The 18,080-nt window shown below is 39.2% G+C and overlaps 1 protein-coding gene across 1 annotated transcript in view; it reads left to right on the top strand.

Annotated features, from left to right (window-relative positions):
• Nucleotides 1-503: 503 nt before the first annotated feature.
• PAK3 (p21 (RAC1) activated kinase 3) overlaps nucleotides 504-18,080 on the top strand; it is a 365,938-nt gene continuing 348,361 nt past the window's right edge. The window contains exon 1 of the mRNA XM_056125834.1: nucleotides 504-669. The gene's annotated coding sequence lies outside the window, so the exon portion shown is untranslated. The remainder of the gene's footprint in view (nucleotides 670-18,080) is intronic.

Here is an 18,080-nt window from a genome sequence, read left to right as displayed (position 1 = left end):
GAGAGAGAGAGAGAGAGAGAGAGAGAGAGAGAGAGAGAGAGAGACTAAAAGAAAGGATGAGGACTTAATGTCAGGGCTGCTGCCTTGGTGCAGAACCCCTTCTCTCCACCCTCTCTGCTTCTTCGCCACCAGCCCCCATTCCAAATCAGGCTTGGGAGACCGAAAGGGTTTCACTTCCGCCTGGCTGCAGGAACCACAAGTTCCAGACTAGGTCGAAATTGGAATAATTACAGTCAAAATACACCCAGATGCTCTCACACACCCAGACGCGCGCGCATCCCCGGGCCCTGGGGCGCACGTGAGCCCACGCCCCGCGCACCCAGCCCTACCGATCGCTCGCCAGAGCATCCTCAGCAGCTGCCACAGAAGCCACCGCCTCCGCCTCCTCCTCCTCTTCCTCCTCCTCCTCCTCCTCTACCACCACCACTACCCTTACCTCCTCCTCCCCCTCCTCCTCCTCCTCCTCCTCCTCCTCCCCCTCCTCCTCCTTCTCTCAGCGCCGCTGCCTTTGCCTCTGCTGTCTCTTATACCCTCTCGTCCTCCTTCCTCCTGCGGTTCTTGCTCCTCCTCCCGATCCCCCACCCCGCCCCCAGGCTCCTGCCCGGTGGCGAAGGGCAGAATCCTCCGCAGCGGCTCCCCTTCGCTGGAGCCAGGAAAAAGCTGGAACAGGTCTGTGAGGGGGCGCTTTGTTGCGGGTTGCTGTAGTGCCGGTGCTTCCTAAAGCCGTTGGGAGGGTACGGGGTGGATGCGAGGGTAGATTGTTTCTCAGCTCTTCTCTTTTTCTATGAATAGATGAGGGGCGATGCGTAGGGAAGGCATGTCGGTTCTTTGCCAGTTCGCCGCCCCTCTCCCTTCATGGCGAGTACTTAAGCTGCCGGGACTCCTGTCGCTGCCTACCCCTAAAGCTCTCTTTCTTTGCGCCCCCACTCCATGCATCCACTTTCCAGAGCTGAGCTTTCTCTTGTTCTGGGAGCTCAAAGCTGGGGGCTGGGAGAGATGGATAGAGTCAATCCAGCGAGGCACCTGGGAGCAGGAGGCTTTGTTACATTCAACAAAAACCAGTCCTCACCAGCTTCCAATTTCAGGCGAGGCTGCAGTCCACCGGCGGTGTGGGGGTGTGGGTCAGGCATACTAGGGAAGTGAGAGAATGTGAAGGGGCACTCCCTGCGTGTGACTTGGCACACAGGAATGCAGTGGTGTGTTCCCTAGATGGTGTGGGTCTTGTGTGGAATACAGTGACTGTGAGTTGGAGTGTGTGTGTGTTTGTGTTTGTGTGTGTGTATGAGTATGCACCCGAGATCCTGTGTGTGCACCAAGGGGTTGGGCTCCTTCTTTGCATTATATGTCCTTGGGTATCATCCCATGCCAAGCAGATTGCAGTAACATGCAGGCTGATCAGGTCCAACCTGTTCTGCCCACATTGGAAGGGTAATGAGAGCTTCAAAGTGATGAAAATGCCCCCCAGCTGGGGATGTTACTTAGGACATTCTGAATGTGAAATTTCTTCGCAGATTTACCAAGTTCTACTGAATATTGTTATTGTCCCCCCCCAACGTCCCCCCAGATACCCAACTTTCTAGCAAGCTTTCCACTCTCAGCCAATGAGAATCTAAGGCTTTTATAGTGCTCTCCGCAGTGCCACCCCTGCCCCCACCCTTTAATTTGTGGATTTCCATGTCTTCTTTACTGCAGTGGTGTTAGTTTTGGGCTAGGATGTTGCTGTATAGAGAAATGGGAACATAGCAAATGCACCTAAGTATTGGTAATAAATTTGTTTTAAAGGTTTGTTGTTCTCCCTGAACCATAAGGAGTCAATTGGTATGGTCACTGTTTAAATATAAAAATAAGATATCAATATAAATGAAAAAATCTGCTAAACTTTCTCGCTAATGTTTCATTCTTGTGGTTTTCATTAAAAAAATTCAGGGCCCCCAAGTATAATCAAGGATAGCAATCATTCAAACTAGCGACATTTATTAAACCCTTGCTCTGTGCCAGTATTAATGTTAGGTTTTTGAAGTATAGAAATGAATAAAACATCATCTCAGTTCTCAAGGAGTGCAGAGTCTGATAGACAAGATAGAATATATAAACAGATAATTACAGTAGTGTATGACAAGGGGCTGGCAAAGTACTTTGAGAGCAGGAAGAAGGGGTCCCTGGCTAGAGATAGGGGTTATGATGAAGAAAAGCTTCACAGAAGAAGGTGACATTTGAATATCTAAGAATTATTTCACCAGGTGGTTAAGTTGAAGAAACAGCATATATAAAGGCAGAGGAGTCATAGTTAAGTAATACTGCAGGGAGTCATTGGAATTATTACTGTCACATTCTCAGCAAACTCAGAATAAGTCTTCCTGTACTTGGATAGTGATTAATGGTGAATCTTAAAGGATACAGTATTGCAGATTGATAAGCATCAGAGTTTCTTACCATCTTAAGATATGTCTAGCTCACTTGATAATGTTAGTGTGTTTTGCCTTAAGCAAAATTTCTATGTATAAGTGTGGTTTAAAGATAAATGAACTAGATGGACCTTATTCACATTACAAAATGTGTTGCTTTAAAAAAGAATTTATGATCAGATCACCTTAAATAGTAGTGCTCTTCTAATCTTTACATTGATTTTTTTTTACCAAAAGTCCATTTATATAGAATTTTTCATATTACCAATGGATGGAGTGAGTGATAGCACAGCGGTAGGGCATTTGCCTTGCAAGCTGCCAGCCTGGTCGAGCCGGGTTTGATTTCTCTGCCCCTCTCAGAGAGCCTGGCAAGCTACTGAGAGTATCTCGCCTGCACGGCTAAGCCTGGCAAGCTACCCGTGACATATTCAATATGCCAAACACAGTTACAACAAGTCTCACAATGGAGATGTTACTGGGCCCGCTCGAGCAAATCAATGAACAATGGGAGGACAATGCTACAGTGCTACATTTCTATTACATTTTTGGTGCAAAAGTTGCCCAGCCTAATACAGACATTTTTCGCATAGTATGAATGTTTAATAAATAGTAAAAAAGAACAGAAGTTTGGTATTCATAAACATTTAATCCGCTGTCTGTGTTCATCAGCCATTTAGTTTGTATAGAAAGTGCAAATTAACCAGGACAAGGTCTTCGGGGACATTTATATTTTAGGTACTTTTAGTAATGTCACTGGTAATTATTACTAGCACAAGATTTCTGTGCTGTATATTAGCTTTGAAATGAATATACAGTGATTACTCTAATAGTCATGCAATTAATCCAAAACATACTTAGTCACCTGTTTTATTCACTTGGTACTGATTTCATGGGTTGATAAATGCGCACTGGAAATTAACCTAGGATACTGGTGATTTATCCTGGAGTTTTGTGGTTCTGGTGGGGAAAAAAATCATGCTAGTTAAGAGTATGGGCTCTTAAAGCTTGACCAACATCTTCAGCATCTCTTCCCTTAAATGAAAAACAATATTAGGTCTGGATTCTATTACAAAGGAATGTATACAAAAAACGTGTAAGCTTGAAACAACTTCCCTCACCTGGATGCAGAGGAAATGATGGCCTGGATTTCATTGACCATATCAAGAGCCTTTGTTCACTGAATGCCATTGCCAGAAAGCATTAAGCAATATCCTCAATAAACATCCCCAACAAATTTGTCTGAAATGGAGTCAGGAAGTCTGAAGTGTCAATACTCAGATCAGTCTAGCTAGACCTGTGTTCTCCAATGTAGATTCCCAAAACTAGTTCCAGAGGAAGTTAATAAGTGTTGCACACACACAAAATACAAACCCAGTTTTATGGTCTAGTAAATTACTACTTAAACAGAAAATAGATTTATTTATGATGATCTCTTTCTTTGCTACCGTATATTGTGACTCTCTAGAAGAATAGGATATGCAGCACTTTCCAATTTATTTACCCACAGAAGTTGGGATTCCAATAAGCATTTTGGCTGGGGTGGTATCAGAAGAACATTCTTTGGACTATGCCAGGCAAGAGCGTTTCCCACTGAGTTTCCAGGCTGTGGTATCTTACTGATAAACTTAAATGGCATCCTTCACCCCTCTAAGATTTTCTTCCCTCATGTGTATTATGATGCTTATAATAATCATTATTCTCACTATGATAGGGTGATGACAACTAAGATAATATCTCTGAAAGTATTTTGAGCTTCTTAGAAGAGAGACTTTAAATAAACTCAAGGTTGTTATGAAAGGGAAGTGAAGAATTAAGGCAATTATCCTGATAATTTAGGCCCAAATCTTGTTTTTGTGCTCAATTATTGGGAAAATGGCCTCAGTTCTCTGCTCTGCTTTGATTCCAAAGACTAATCCTCATTCCACCTTGAGTGATTCAGTGCTCTGAGATTATTTCCCTTCACATCCTGAAAAATTTCAGTGTGCCCTTTAATTTCCTGGTCCAGAGGTATCATCAGTACAGCCTGAGGAAAATCCCATCAATCTGAACACACCCTGCTGTCTAGAGAACCCTGGAGGTGGGAATTAAGGTTAGTTGGAAAGCTTTTATTCTTCAGACTCATTCTCTTGAAGAAGCAGTTCTAAAAGGTCATCTTAGAGGTTAGCGTGGAAGGGTTCCTTTCTAGTGCCCCCCGAGTTCAATATGAGCTGCAGTACTCTTTGTAAAAGTGGTGTCTTGAGCATAGTTTCTGATGTTCATTTTGTCAATAGGAAGTCAAGGCAATTTCTAAGAAAATTTAAAGGCAAAATAAAAAGCTCTCTTCACTATTGACCTTTCCTAATTCCCTTGACTCCTCATTAATTCCCTCCACCTCTTTTCTTTACAAGCTGCTTTGAAAGAAGAATGGAATTCTTGAGAATTAATGGCTAGGAATCATTCAAAATCGAGTTCGGAGTAGTGAGTGATGTAAAGACATTTTGAATTACTGTAAGTTTTTGTACATGAACCAGCCATTATCTGCATGAAAGCAACAACCTTCAGTTGCAGCAGGAAGAATCTAGGTGAGCCAGAAAACACTGTGACTTTAAGAGTATGTGAAACTGGAAAGTGGGAGTAAAATCATTCTCTGTTCTAGAAAGCCTAGTAAAAATTTCTATTTGGTGGGGGAGACTTATGGGATGGTGGAACTGCAGTGCCTTATAAAGTTCATTTGGTACAAGCCTTCTGTTCAGATGAGGAAATTGAGGAGCAGAGAAATGAGGAGAGTTGCCTAATATTACACAACTACCACATGAGAAATCAGAAGTAATCTGACAGGCTAAAATTCAGATCCACTTCCCCTTAATAGTCCTTCTATTAGAGCAGGCTGCTTCATTGCATATAACAGAGGGATTTGGTTGATTTATTCAATGGGACTTGAAGGTCAAAACAAACCCTAGTTGTTTGGACTTTAGCAGAAAAGCACCCTGCTAGTGGAGTCCTAAAAGTCAATACTTCCCTCTTTTTACCTTTTGCTTCTTAGTATATTTTTGGTAGATTCACCAAAGCAATCAGCTATTTGGAAACTGGAGGAATGGGTGCTCCCAGATACTCAGTGGGTAATTCAATTATACTGATTCCTCTGCCTTGGAAGTCTGATGAAAGGTACCCAAAGAAGTACAGATTTACCATGGCTGTACATGTTTTAGGGTGTTTAAGTCCAGGGCTCATGCTCTCCTATATGGGTATACAAATTATGATCACTTGTAGCACTGTAGCACTGTCCTCCCATTGTTCATCGATTTGCTCGAGTGGTCACCAGTATTGCCTCCATTGTGAGACTTGTTACTGTTTTTGACATATCGAATACACCACAGGGAGCTTTCCAGGCTCTGCCATGCGGGGAGTCACTTGTAGATGCTCTTTAAATAATAATATGCCATATCTGGAATTATACATCTTAACCTTGAGGGAATTGTAAATATTGTGATATGCCTTCTGAAAAAAATGGATTGAAACAGGAGGAATTAGGATAAAATTTCTTTAGGATAAAAGAATGAGACCCTGGACTGGAAGTGAAAACAACAAAAAGGAATTGAGTAATCATGTCCCGTTCTTCCTACCTTTTAAAGAGATGGGGATATAAAGGAAGAATAGGCTATTTGGAAGGATGAAAGAGAATGGCCAGTCTAAAAAGCCTATTAATTATGCCATAATTCATGAAATAAAAACTCTTTTAAAAGAATGGGACAATCCTTTCACCACTTCTGTCCAATGTTTCTTATACTAGTCTAACTTCTATATAGCAAAACTTTAGTTTTGTATGTTAGAAACAGTATCAGATGCTGAAACAACATGCTCTTGAAGAAGGCAATTTTAATGGGTGGAAATGGGAGCTGGACAGTGTCAGAGGGTGATACAACTGCATAATTTTGTTAAAAACTTTTTATGATAAAAATAATGCATGTTTCTCCTTGAAAGAAGTATGAAGTAGAATGTTCCTGGATTTTCCAACTCTGATCTATTATATCCACAGTTTGGTGTATATCATTCTTTGCATATTTTGTGAATATTTATACATGCATTCTTGCATGTAAAATATTAAAAGGTGTTACATTTTGTTCTATAATATGCTTTCTTTACATTGAACTATGTGTCAGTAATGTATTTAGCCATTTTGTTATTTTTAACATTTGCATAGTACTCTGTTATGTGGTTGTGAGAACACTTATTTAATCCAATTTATATTTATAGATTTTAATCTTTTATGTATGAATTATTTCTAATTAAAAAATTAAGTACCATCACTGTGAACCTCGTTTTATATGTGTATCTGCATACCATTATAAGCATTTTTAGTATAAACTTGTAGTACTGAAACTGCTAGTTCAGAGAATTTGGTTCTTTACATCGTTGATTTTAACAGAGCCTGGAAAATTGCCATACAGGCAGGCTATAAAGATTTCCATTCCCACCAGTAATGGCTATTTCTTCATGTTCTTTCTCAGCAATCTTAGATATTTCTTATCTTTTTCATCTTTCTCAATGTAATGCTAAAAAATTCATTTTGTTTGCATTTTGGGTACTAGCAAGGATGAACATCTTTTCATATGTTTATTGGCCATCTGTATTTCTTCTGTGTTGCCATTTTCTCTTGCTTTGCATTGTGTGTTGCCTGTTCATGTTTTTCTATTGAATTGTGCTTTCTTGTGTTGATAAATAGAACTCTTTATCTATTTTGTATAGTATCTATTTAAATTGTTATCTGCATTGAAATTACATTAAGCAGTTTATTATTTATTGTTTTGCTTTGGTTTTAATGTATTTTTTGGTATAAAATGTTTCAAATTCTGAAGAATCATAATTGTTACTCTATTCCTTTATGAGTGTTCATACAGTACCAAAATGAGTATCTTTGGAATAAAAATGTTATATGAATTTGGCCCATTATTACCCTAAGATAAATTTCTAGGAGTAGATTAGTTTGGTTAATTTTTTCCTAGATATTGACAAAATGCTTTTTCTTTTTTTTAAAACACTCCAACTGCAGCAGCGTTTAAGAGTACACATTGTTCCTCCTCTAAATAAATATCTTTGACAATTCTGGTTTTGCTCCATGAATCAAACACTAGGCAAGAATTCATGTTTGGTACCACAAAAGACTTAGAGCAGAAATACCTAACTACATGTGAAACATGAATTACATGTTATCACCTTCAATAATTTAATTGAACTAAACTGTGTTGAAGCATTCTCCAACATTAAGTACCTCTAAATTCACTGTGAAATAAATGATCACTTAGAGTCATTTATGCTGTCAGCAGTCAAAGCAGCAAACAATGGTAAACTAACTTTGGAGCTCTACCTTGTAAGACATTGGAAAAAAACTATTGTACCTCTACTGATCTTTGAATTCAGCTAGATTGGTTCTAGAATTTTCCAAAGACTGAGTAGGAGTCAGCTTCTATTCAATTTGGCTTCTGGCAAAGAAGGTAAGTTTGAGGCCTTCCCAAGAGAAGTTATTTGAACTGAAATAAACAGTGATGTCACCATCTGCAAAGGGAATAGTGGCAAAAAGGGGACAGGTATAGCGTTTGCCTGAACTCTGTCTAAACTGGCTTTCTTTCTTATATCTCTTTTCTGCTAATGTCCGCATATAGTCAAGGGGATTTTGGTGTTTAAGGCCAAGGTCACGATCATTGCATTAGAAAAACATAGGAATCAGAGTGGTCATTTTTATGGCTTGAGAATTATCTTTGTGGGGCTGGAGTAATAGTATAGTGGGTAGGGTGTTTGCCTTGCAGTTGGCAGACCTGGGATCAATCCCCGGCATCTCGTATGTTCTCCCAATCACTACCAGAAGTAATTCCTTAGTGCAGAGCCAGGAGTAACCCCTGAGCATTGCTGGGTATGACCTAAAAAGCGAAAAAAAAAAAGAATTATCTTTGTTTGAAAAATGGCAGTAGCAACCTTAAAATCCTTTGAGCAGAGCAGTGTGTATATGGTGGAAGGGGGGAGGCGTGGAGAGCAGAAAGGTGGTGAGAATAGCTCCCCATTTCACCAGACTATTTGGGAAAGAGAAAGACTGAAAGTTGGAAATTGCCAGAAAAACTTTTATCTTCTGTTCCTCACTCATACACCCACACATGTGCTAGCTAAAAATTTGGCAACTCCGCTCCTCTAGAGAGAGATATAGGTGCCTCTAAAGTACAACTTTCTTGGTTGACCCAGGTTCAGTTTCTAGCACTATGTATGGTCCCCTGTGCACTGCCAGGAGTGAGCAGAGAGTACACAGCTGACATAAGGTAGGCACAGTTATGTGTGGCCCCCAAACAAAAAACAAATAAAGTTCACCTTCCAAATTTGATATATTTCAGAATGTATTTGTACTCACCGACTCTTCAGTTTAGCTAGAGTGCTATGTGCTACTTACGCAGGCCACCCCTGGGTTATTTTAGAAATGTCAGAAGAGGGGTGGGTTATTGTCTTGAAGGAATAATTTGGATTATTTGAACTATTGAAAGTTATAATTTGTGGTTTTCCACTTACCTCAAAACTTTGGTATTTGGCAAATGACTTTAGATTTTAATGTGTCCTTCTTATTTTTAAGGGTTGGACTAGAATAAGTATAAATCACAGAGGAACTGATGGCCAGTTAATAGAATAATTTATCTTTACTGCCTTGAAGAAATGACTTTGGTTGTTAAGCTAATAAACGCCTATCTTACAGCTAGTTGCCTCTTCTCTAATGCCAAATAAATTTAAACTAAAATAGTATAGTCACACATGTGGCATTTATACAAAGATAATGTGGTACCTTTCTCTTTATGATAGGCCATAATGGGAAAGCCCTATTTTATTTTATTTTATAATGTTTTATTTAATTAAAAACATGATTTACAAAGTTATTGACAGTTAAGTTTCAGGCGTTAATATTTTGTTTTCTTTTCTTTTTAAATCCATGCTTATTGTTTTCAACAGTATGAGAGATTGTCCTGTTTTGATTTTTAATTATTTCACAAAGGTAGCATTATTTTTTCAGTCTTATGACAACTAGGAAGGAACATATGTCTCCATATTTAATCTAGAAATGAAAGACAAAGCTCACTATGAGCCCAAATGGAATTTACAGTGAATGAGGAGACAGAAGATCTGAGTTCCAGTTATGATTTTGCACTAATTAACCATGTTTACTTGAACAAGTGTTTAAATTTCTTTAAACCGCAGCATCTTCACATTTAAAATGACCTATAGTTGAGAACCTTGGTATAAACAAAACATTGTTGTCTCCAAAGTTTGCTTGTATGACAGATTCATGAGACTGCTTAGAAATATATTAGAACCCTCAATTTAGCACTCTGAATCTAAAACTCCAGGAGTGTATCCAAGATGTCTGTTATTCAGAATTTTAGGTGATTTAGAGAAGGTGGTAACCTTCTCCTGTAATCATTTTCAGAGATATTTTGTTTTGTTTGGGGGCCACATTCAGAAGTGCTCAAGGCTTACTCGAGACTCTGTGCTCATGGATCATACCTTATCTGATTTACTTGCTCTCCAGCCCTCCCATGAGATTTTTGACCTGAGGGAATGAAGTCATTTTCCAAAGAGAGAAAATCCAGGTCTCCCAGAAGCATTACCTAAGAAATCTATGACAGAGACTGCTTTTTAAAATATAGTTTCAGGAAGATAGTTTCTGAAGAAGTACATGGAAAACAGAATGTTCTTAATTAGAGTGAGTTTGTATGAACAAACTGACTAGTTATTCAGGCCCTTTAGTGCAAAACCTTCAGTAGGAGCATTTCTGAGAAATGACGAAAGGTTTCCAGATCTCAGACCCTTTCTGTTCAAGGTCTCCAATGAATCCCACTTAAATTTTTCATACCTTCCTTGAATTTTGTATTTCTTTATTTCTCTGGGATTTCAGCACCCTAGTTTTTAATGTCCTCATTTCTCTCCAACCCTACCATATTTTAAATACCCTTTTCCTACCTGTGACCTCCTCCCTTCTTCACGTCACTGATTTCATTTCTGTCAGCAATTCTCTCAATAATAGCCTTCCCTCTAAATGTCAAAAAGAAAAAGTCAACATTAATATATACCCATTTGCCCAACTTATTTTCTTATATCCCAACCTTCAGTCCTTCACTTCATTGCAGAGGAAATCAGAACTAAAGAAATGCTTCTCCAAGGCAAATTTACAGAGATGGCAAATCTTCCTTTTATATATAGCTACCATTTATTGAGCTGTACTACTCTGCACTACTCTCTTGGCATTCATTATCTCATTTAATCCTTTTTGTTGAATATTAGTCTTCTCATCTTATAAAGGAGGGAACTAAGGCTCAAACGCAGTAGCTGGTGAGTAGCAAACTATATCTGTCTTTCTGATTCTGGATTATGAGTAGTTACATGAAGAATTCTGCTACTAAGGGTTCTCCATGGTAATATGGCAGTTGTTAAAACAAAAGCGAAAGTATTAAGAGAAAGATTTTCTTAGATGAGAACAGTCTGAACCCTGAAGAGTTTGAGTTGCTTTAAATACCAGTAAACAAAGGAGAGCTCATTTTAATGGCAGAATAATTTTGTTAGAGTTATGATATATCATTGTGAAGATGGGTCTGGAGACCAGTTTTTAGGGCATTCGCCTTACAAGCGGCCAACATGGCCGACCCGAGTTCGATTCCTCCGCCCCTCTCGGAGAGCCCGGCAAGCTACCGAGAGTATTCGATATGCCAGACACAGTAACAACAAAGTCTCCAATGGAGACGTTACTGGGCCCGCTCGAGCAAATCGACGATCAACGGGAGGGCCTTTACCTTTACCTTAATTAATAGCTGGGGCTCCAGCAATAGCACAGTGGGTAGGGCATTTGCCTTGCATGCAGCCGACCCGGGTTCTATTCCCAGCATCCCATATGGTCCCCCAAGCACCACCAGAAGTAATTCCTGAGTGCAGAGCCAGGAGTAACCCCTGCGCATTGCCAAGAGTGACCCAAAAAGCAAAAAAAAAAAAGAATTAATAGCTTAGTAAATCCATAAATATTGACATCTAGAGGTAACATCTAAGAGCTCTGACTATTGCTAGTTTCATCTGGGATGTGACATATACTTTTTTCTCATTATTTTCTCCTCCCACTCCCATTAGGAGGCTAGTACCAAAAGTACTTGCTTATGGGAAGTCAAGATTGATATCCTTGATGTTTATAAGTATCAGGAGATGGTAGAGGATGAGGGAGACAACCAGGCGGGAGGGCATAGAATGGGGTAAACCACAATCAGATTGGCTAAACTCTTGGCTTTCCAGCTTACCCGAGTCCTTGTCTGATTCTCATTTCCAAACTCCTCGTGTGCAGTAAGGGATACATGGCATCCATCAATACTAAATAGGGCTTATAAGACTGAAAAAAATAATCACAACAAATCTATGCACGCAGATCTCCAGAAAACACCGATAGGTTATATCCACTTTCAAATAACAATCTAATCGCCTATCCCCATTTGAAGAAAACTAACTTTTCTCTTTGACTATAGTCATGAGCAATTAACAATGCTAAACACAAAGTTTTAATTTGGGGTACTTTTTTTCTGGAGTTATATTTTCTACAATTTCTCTTAAAATTTCTCTTGGGTTGCAGCACTTAGATGAGGACTGTTACCCATTTTGTCTGTCTTCTTTTAATGTCATTTTCAGTCTGAAAGTCAATAGGGTTCAAAAAATAAGCCTCTGTCACTTGCTCAATGTCTAATACTGAGCAATTCACTTTATCTCTCTAAGCCTCAATTTTCCTACCTATAATGATCTTGTTTCTCCTTTTTTCCATGGAGATATCAAAACAATCAAATAATTGAAAACCAATGGTCCAAGAAATATACTTGTGGCTATATCCAGGTTTTCTGTCTCTGGTTTAAGAGCTGCTTGGTAGAGAGAAGGTAGTGTACAGAGAAAAGGACTGGGAGCAGGAATCATTTGCATGAATTTAAATTCCCGTTCTAGTTCTTGCCTGCTAAGTAAATGTGGAAAGTTTCTTAATAACAACTTCCTCTATTAATACTAGGTTTGCTCGAGCGGGCTCAGTAATGTTGTGAGACTTGTTACTGTGTTTGGCATATCGAATATGTCACGGGTAGCTTGCCAGGCTTTGCCATGTGGGCGAGATACTCTTGGTAGCTTGCCTGGCTCTCCGAGAGGGGCAGAGGAATCGAACTTGGGTCGGCCATGTTGGCTGCATGTAAGGCAGACGCCCTGCCCATTGTGCTATCGCTCCAGCCCTGTTAATACTAAAGATATAATAATAGAACCTAATTCATACAGCTGTGGTAAGGAATCAAAAATATTACAGATCAATTGTCCCATAGTTATTCCTCGGTAAATGACAGCTGTTTTATTTCATTGTACTATAGCACAATGGTAGGGCGTTTGCCTTGCACTCAGCCAGCCCAGCTGAGCCGGGTTCGATTTCTCCACCCCTCTTGGAGAACCCAGAAAGCTACCAAGAGTATCTTGCCAACGTGGTAAAGCCTGGCAAGCTACCCGTGTTGTATTCAATATGCCAAACACAGTAACAACAAGTCTCAAAATGGAGATGTTACTGGGCCCACTCGAGCAAATCAATGAACAATGGGAGGACAGTGTCACTGTGTAAATAAATCTTTAGAGATGTATGAGTTCTGACATAGGCACTTGGGACAAGTTGCTTGGCATCTTTAAACTTCAAGTTATTCACCTATAGAATAGTAATAATAAATAATGATAGCTGGATGTTATGCATTTTGGAGGAGTAAACAAGATAATTCCTGCAAAATTCTTAGCACATTGCTTAGTGCATAGAAGCACTCAAAAGAGAAATTGTTACTATCAACAACTGGTTCCTGGTTTCTTAGTGTCTTGGATATCTTTGTCCCTTTCTCTGACCCAGGCAAAGGTTTTCAATTCCTGTGAGGTATCAGTGGTAACATGGCTTTGGATAAGCAGAGATGGTCTTTTTTTTCCTTGGGGACCTCCACAGACTGAAAAGACATCTTTCAAAAATGTCATATGGACAGCTGTTGATTGTCACCTGAAAATGTTTCACCAAGTGACAAAAATGGGAACAAAGGAGACCCTATTTAGTAACTTCCATAGAAGCCTGGCCCCATGCAAAACGAAGTTTTGTTCATTGCCCTCCCACACCTCTTGTGGCAGCCCCATCAGCTATGTATTCCCTTCTGGAAGTCCTCCAAGACAACAAGTCAGAGAGCCCTTCCTCTCCTCCTTAAGTAATACGTCAAGTAAGGCAACAGGATGCTGCTATAGTGATAATTATTCCTGCATAATCAGTAGAACTGGGAATTGAGCCTTGGTGACAGAACCTGCCTTGAGGTAGATGGGGCACCTCCCAAGGCATCATCTTTCTCAGTCTGGTGACTAAGCAACCTGCCCTGCCCACTTCATGTTATATACCAATCTCTGAGTCTTTTTCTGTACATTAATACCAACCTGTAGGCCCCCAGAGTGAGTATTTTAGAGAAATGCCACCCTCATTGAACCCTCTGATGTCTCTATATTAGCTTATTCTTCGTTCTTATTAAAGTATTCAATATTATTTTTATGGCTGCTGTTGATGCCAATAAATACTATAATAATAGGTACTGGGCAGTGTATGTTTTACATATGGGATCCTCAACTTGGCTTGGTCCCTTAGCACCCCAAAAATCTGTGAATCTTTACCTTAATATTTATTAATTGATGATTATATATTAGACACTATGCTAAGCATTTACATGTATAAAGTCATTTAATAGTCACAACTCTGTGAAGTAGGTATTATTAGCATTCCCATTTCTACAGAAAGACTATCAATATCATTAAGATGTGATTATACATCATGTGCTAGGGACTGTGCTTTTTATTTTCTCATTAATCCTCAAAATAATATTATGATGTAAGCACTATTATTGTAGTTAAAATATTTGTGGGCTCTGAGTAGTCCTGGAACAAATAGGAATCTGAACACCTATGTGAAAGCTAAGAGGGTCCAAATTACCAAAGAAGACTTTTGTTGTGATTTAGCAAGTATTTCATCACCACTACTTATAATTTATCATAAAGTTCTTGTGTATAGTAGACATTGCCTTTTCTGTTGGGGTATTCACAGTAGCAAAGTGACAAAGACTCTGTCACTTTTAGAGTTTACTCTTATAGCTGGAGGGGTGGTGCATCCTTTCTACCCTGGATCATTTGGGGGGAATATTTGGGATTGTGTTAAAGTAGCAATATGGTGGAAGTGACCAAAAGTAGTATTTGAGCCTGCAGTTTGAGACATTTCATTCTACCAATAGCTATAAAGAAGACTACAGAGAAATGTACCATATACTTTTTAGTAGTATCTGCTTACCACAGGCCACATATTGTAGCTACCCCGGGCTGTCCCCATTCTCAGAACACATTTTTCATATAAATATCCATTTTCTTGCCCTTGTAAATGGTGTTCTACTACTGATTGTTCTCCAAATATTCTTCTTGGACTATATCATGTCTTATTTGTTTATTCTTTCATCTCTTTATCCCAGGGATAAAATCTGAAAGTCTATTATATAGTTGGTGCTATACTAGGAATTTATGATATGGCTATAAATAAAATAGATATAGGACTGGCCCTCACAAGCTCATGATCTAGTGGAAGAGACAGGCATCAAACAAACCTGGACAAATATATTTATAAATTGTAGTAATGCAGTTAAGAATAAGAGCAGAGCAGTATGAGAGACAATACAAGGGAGGATTCATTTTGATAGAAGGAGAATAAATAAAACTTCTGGAGGAGGTGATAATTGAGGCTTAAGAGTTACATAAATATTGAACAAGGACCAATTCATAAAGAATGAGTAACTATGTAAAGACCCTGAAGTGAGTATTTGCCATATTCAGGTGACTTAGAGGGGAAGTAAACCAAAAAGAATGTGGGGCTCAGTGAAGTTGCAAACCATGAAGAACCTAGAATTGAAGGTAGTGAGTTTTCTTCTCGTCATGACACATGTAATCATAAGTCACTGGCAAGATTAAGAGAGAGATCAAAATAACCTAACTCATACTTTGAAAATAGCACTCTGTATACTATACAAAATTGAATTGGAGAATGGAAACAAGAAAAAGATGGGCAATATAGGAGGTCAGAACTATATTTCAGGAAAAGAAATGCTGGTGAACAAGAGAGTGGCAGTGGCCATGGAGAAAAGGGAGCTAGAGTAAACAAAATATGTTTTCTAATTGAAGGGAATGATCAAGACTTTCTTATGTCTGGTTTGAATAACTGGATGGATGGCAGTAATACTGATGGACACGGAATATGTTCTGAAGCACATTCAGAGGTTAACTGTTTTGTACCTGTTTGGACATTAAAGTTCAATTAGTATATACCCTATGCTACTTTGTTTTGAAGACAGTTAACAGGAGCATATTTATCTCCCTAAGTAGGTTTTAAATTCTTTGAGGACACTGACTTTCTCTTAGTCATGTTTGTATTCACCCAAGTATCCAAGATATGATGTGTTGAAGACTGACAGCCCAATCAAGGGAAAAATTTATGGGTCATCTGTGTGGATAAGCTTCAAACAACACATCAACAACAGTGACAACAACTTTGTAGCACAATCTTGAGATTTGTGCTTTGATACAAACTTTTAACTGCATTCAATAATTAATCACATGAATAATTGTTGCTTCATCAGCATAATACACAAGACACAACTAACCTTGGTTTTCAAAGTATCCAGAATTGCAGTGGATGGTGTTCAGAGAAGAATGAACTCATGGAAGTGTTCAGGCTAGTTCAGGGTGTACTGAGGAGAAGAATAGAAGTAACCTAAGAACCCTAGTTATTCAAGCAGGTGTAGGTCTTTGTAGCCATGGCATTTCACAGGTGGTGTCTGAAAATATATAATTATAGACAACATGTTAATGAATATTATATTTAATTACAGGTAAAGGTAAAGGCCCTCCTGTTGATCATCGATTTGCTCGAGCGGGCCCAGTAACATCTCCATTGGAGACTTTGTTGTTACTGTGTTTGGCATATCGAATACATCACGGGGAGCTTGCCAGGCTCTGCCGTGCGGGCGAGATACTCTCGGTAGCTTGCCGGGCTCTCCGAGAGGGGCGGAGGAATCGAACTTGGGTCGGCCATGTTGGCTGCGTGCAAGGCAAATGCCCTACCGCTGTGCTATCGTATACCTAAACTACCATGTTCAAAAAGGAAAACAAATACGAGGTAACCCATTACACATTATATACAATTCTTGTGGTAACACTATAGAGAGTTTGATCCTGCAGTTCTCAGGTAGAAACCCTGGATTACGGATTTTTATTGATTTATTTTAGCTTCCATGAGCTTTGCAATTTTACAAATTTTTAGTGGTAGGGTTTCATGAATACAACATTCCAACACAACACCCTAAAACATTGTTTATTTCCATATACCATTGTCTCAGGGTGCCCCATCATTCCCTTCCTCCCTCCCACCTCAACTTAACATCCCCTCTTTCCCCACATCTTACTGCCATAGTAAACTCTATTCTATAAACTTGTTCTTATATAATAAGAAGTTGCTCTCAGGCTTTTGTTATTCTTCTACTAAATTTCTTTATATCCCACATATGAGACAGATTATTCTCTAACTTTCTCCTTCTGGCTGACTGTACACATCATAGTACCTTCTAGTTCCATTAACACAGTTAGAAATTGAATATATTCATCTTTTCTTGTAGGTGAGTAATATTCCATTGTGTACCATAGTATTTTTTATCCAGTCATCTGTTCGACTTTGGCTGTTTCCAGACTTTGGCCAGTGTAAATAGTGCTACAATAAACATAGGAGCAAAAATATCTTTTCTGATTAGAGCTTTAGACCCTTGGGATAGATTCCCAGAAGTGGAATTGCTATAATCATCTGAGGTAATTCTGATGTTGGCAACCTACAGATCACACTTTGAGATGTCTTGGTTTCATGTATCAGTGCTGGAACTGAAAGAAGGTATAGTTTTCACTTTGGGTACAACCCGTCTCTTCACAGCTTCCTCTGCAAAGCAAAATTGATAGTTATTCCCAGAAATCTAGAACTGCATAAATGTGTGTGAAGTTTATTTTTTCCTAAGAGACTAGCCACTAAAAGGGAGTTGTAACAGTTCCAATCACCAGAGTGGGAAAGTTCAGAAAGTAAGAATATATAACATTAGGCTGTACCTGGGTACTGATCTGTCACTACAGGTCATTTTAGGGAGGGTTTTGAGGTTCTGTGGATTGAGTATGCAGAAGCATCACTGTTCCATACCCAGAGATATATGAAGCTTTTTTTTTGCAAAGAGTAACTGGAACTTTCTCTGTACCCTTGCCATCAACACATGGTTTTGGAGGGTGGTTGTAAATGGGGCATCTCAATGGGATTAAGTGTAGCTAGGTTCACCCCACAGGGAATCTGATGTTGGTATGATAAGCCGGACTTAGCTAACCAATACTCACTCTGTATCTATTCTAAATCTGGACAACATGAAAACCACTTTCTTTCAAGTGTCTAGGGAGCTAATTCCATGCATCATTTCTGCACTCCCTATCCCTTTTATTCTACCTCACTGGTAGAGATGTAAGAAATAAAGAAATACCTACTCATCAGTGGCAGGATAAATTGCCTTTAGCAAAGAGCACCACTTCACTTCTTATTTTCCA

Source organism: Sorex fumeus, unplaced genomic scaffold (genome assembly GCF_029834395.1).
Source record: "Sorex fumeus unplaced genomic scaffold, SorFum_2.1 ptg000058l, whole genome shotgun sequence".
Classification (NCBI taxonomy): domain Eukaryota; kingdom Metazoa; phylum Chordata; class Mammalia; order Eulipotyphla; family Soricidae; genus Sorex; species Sorex fumeus.
The sequence above is the reverse complement of the archived record's forward strand: the minus strand, read 5'-3'. Positions and strand labels throughout refer to the sequence as shown.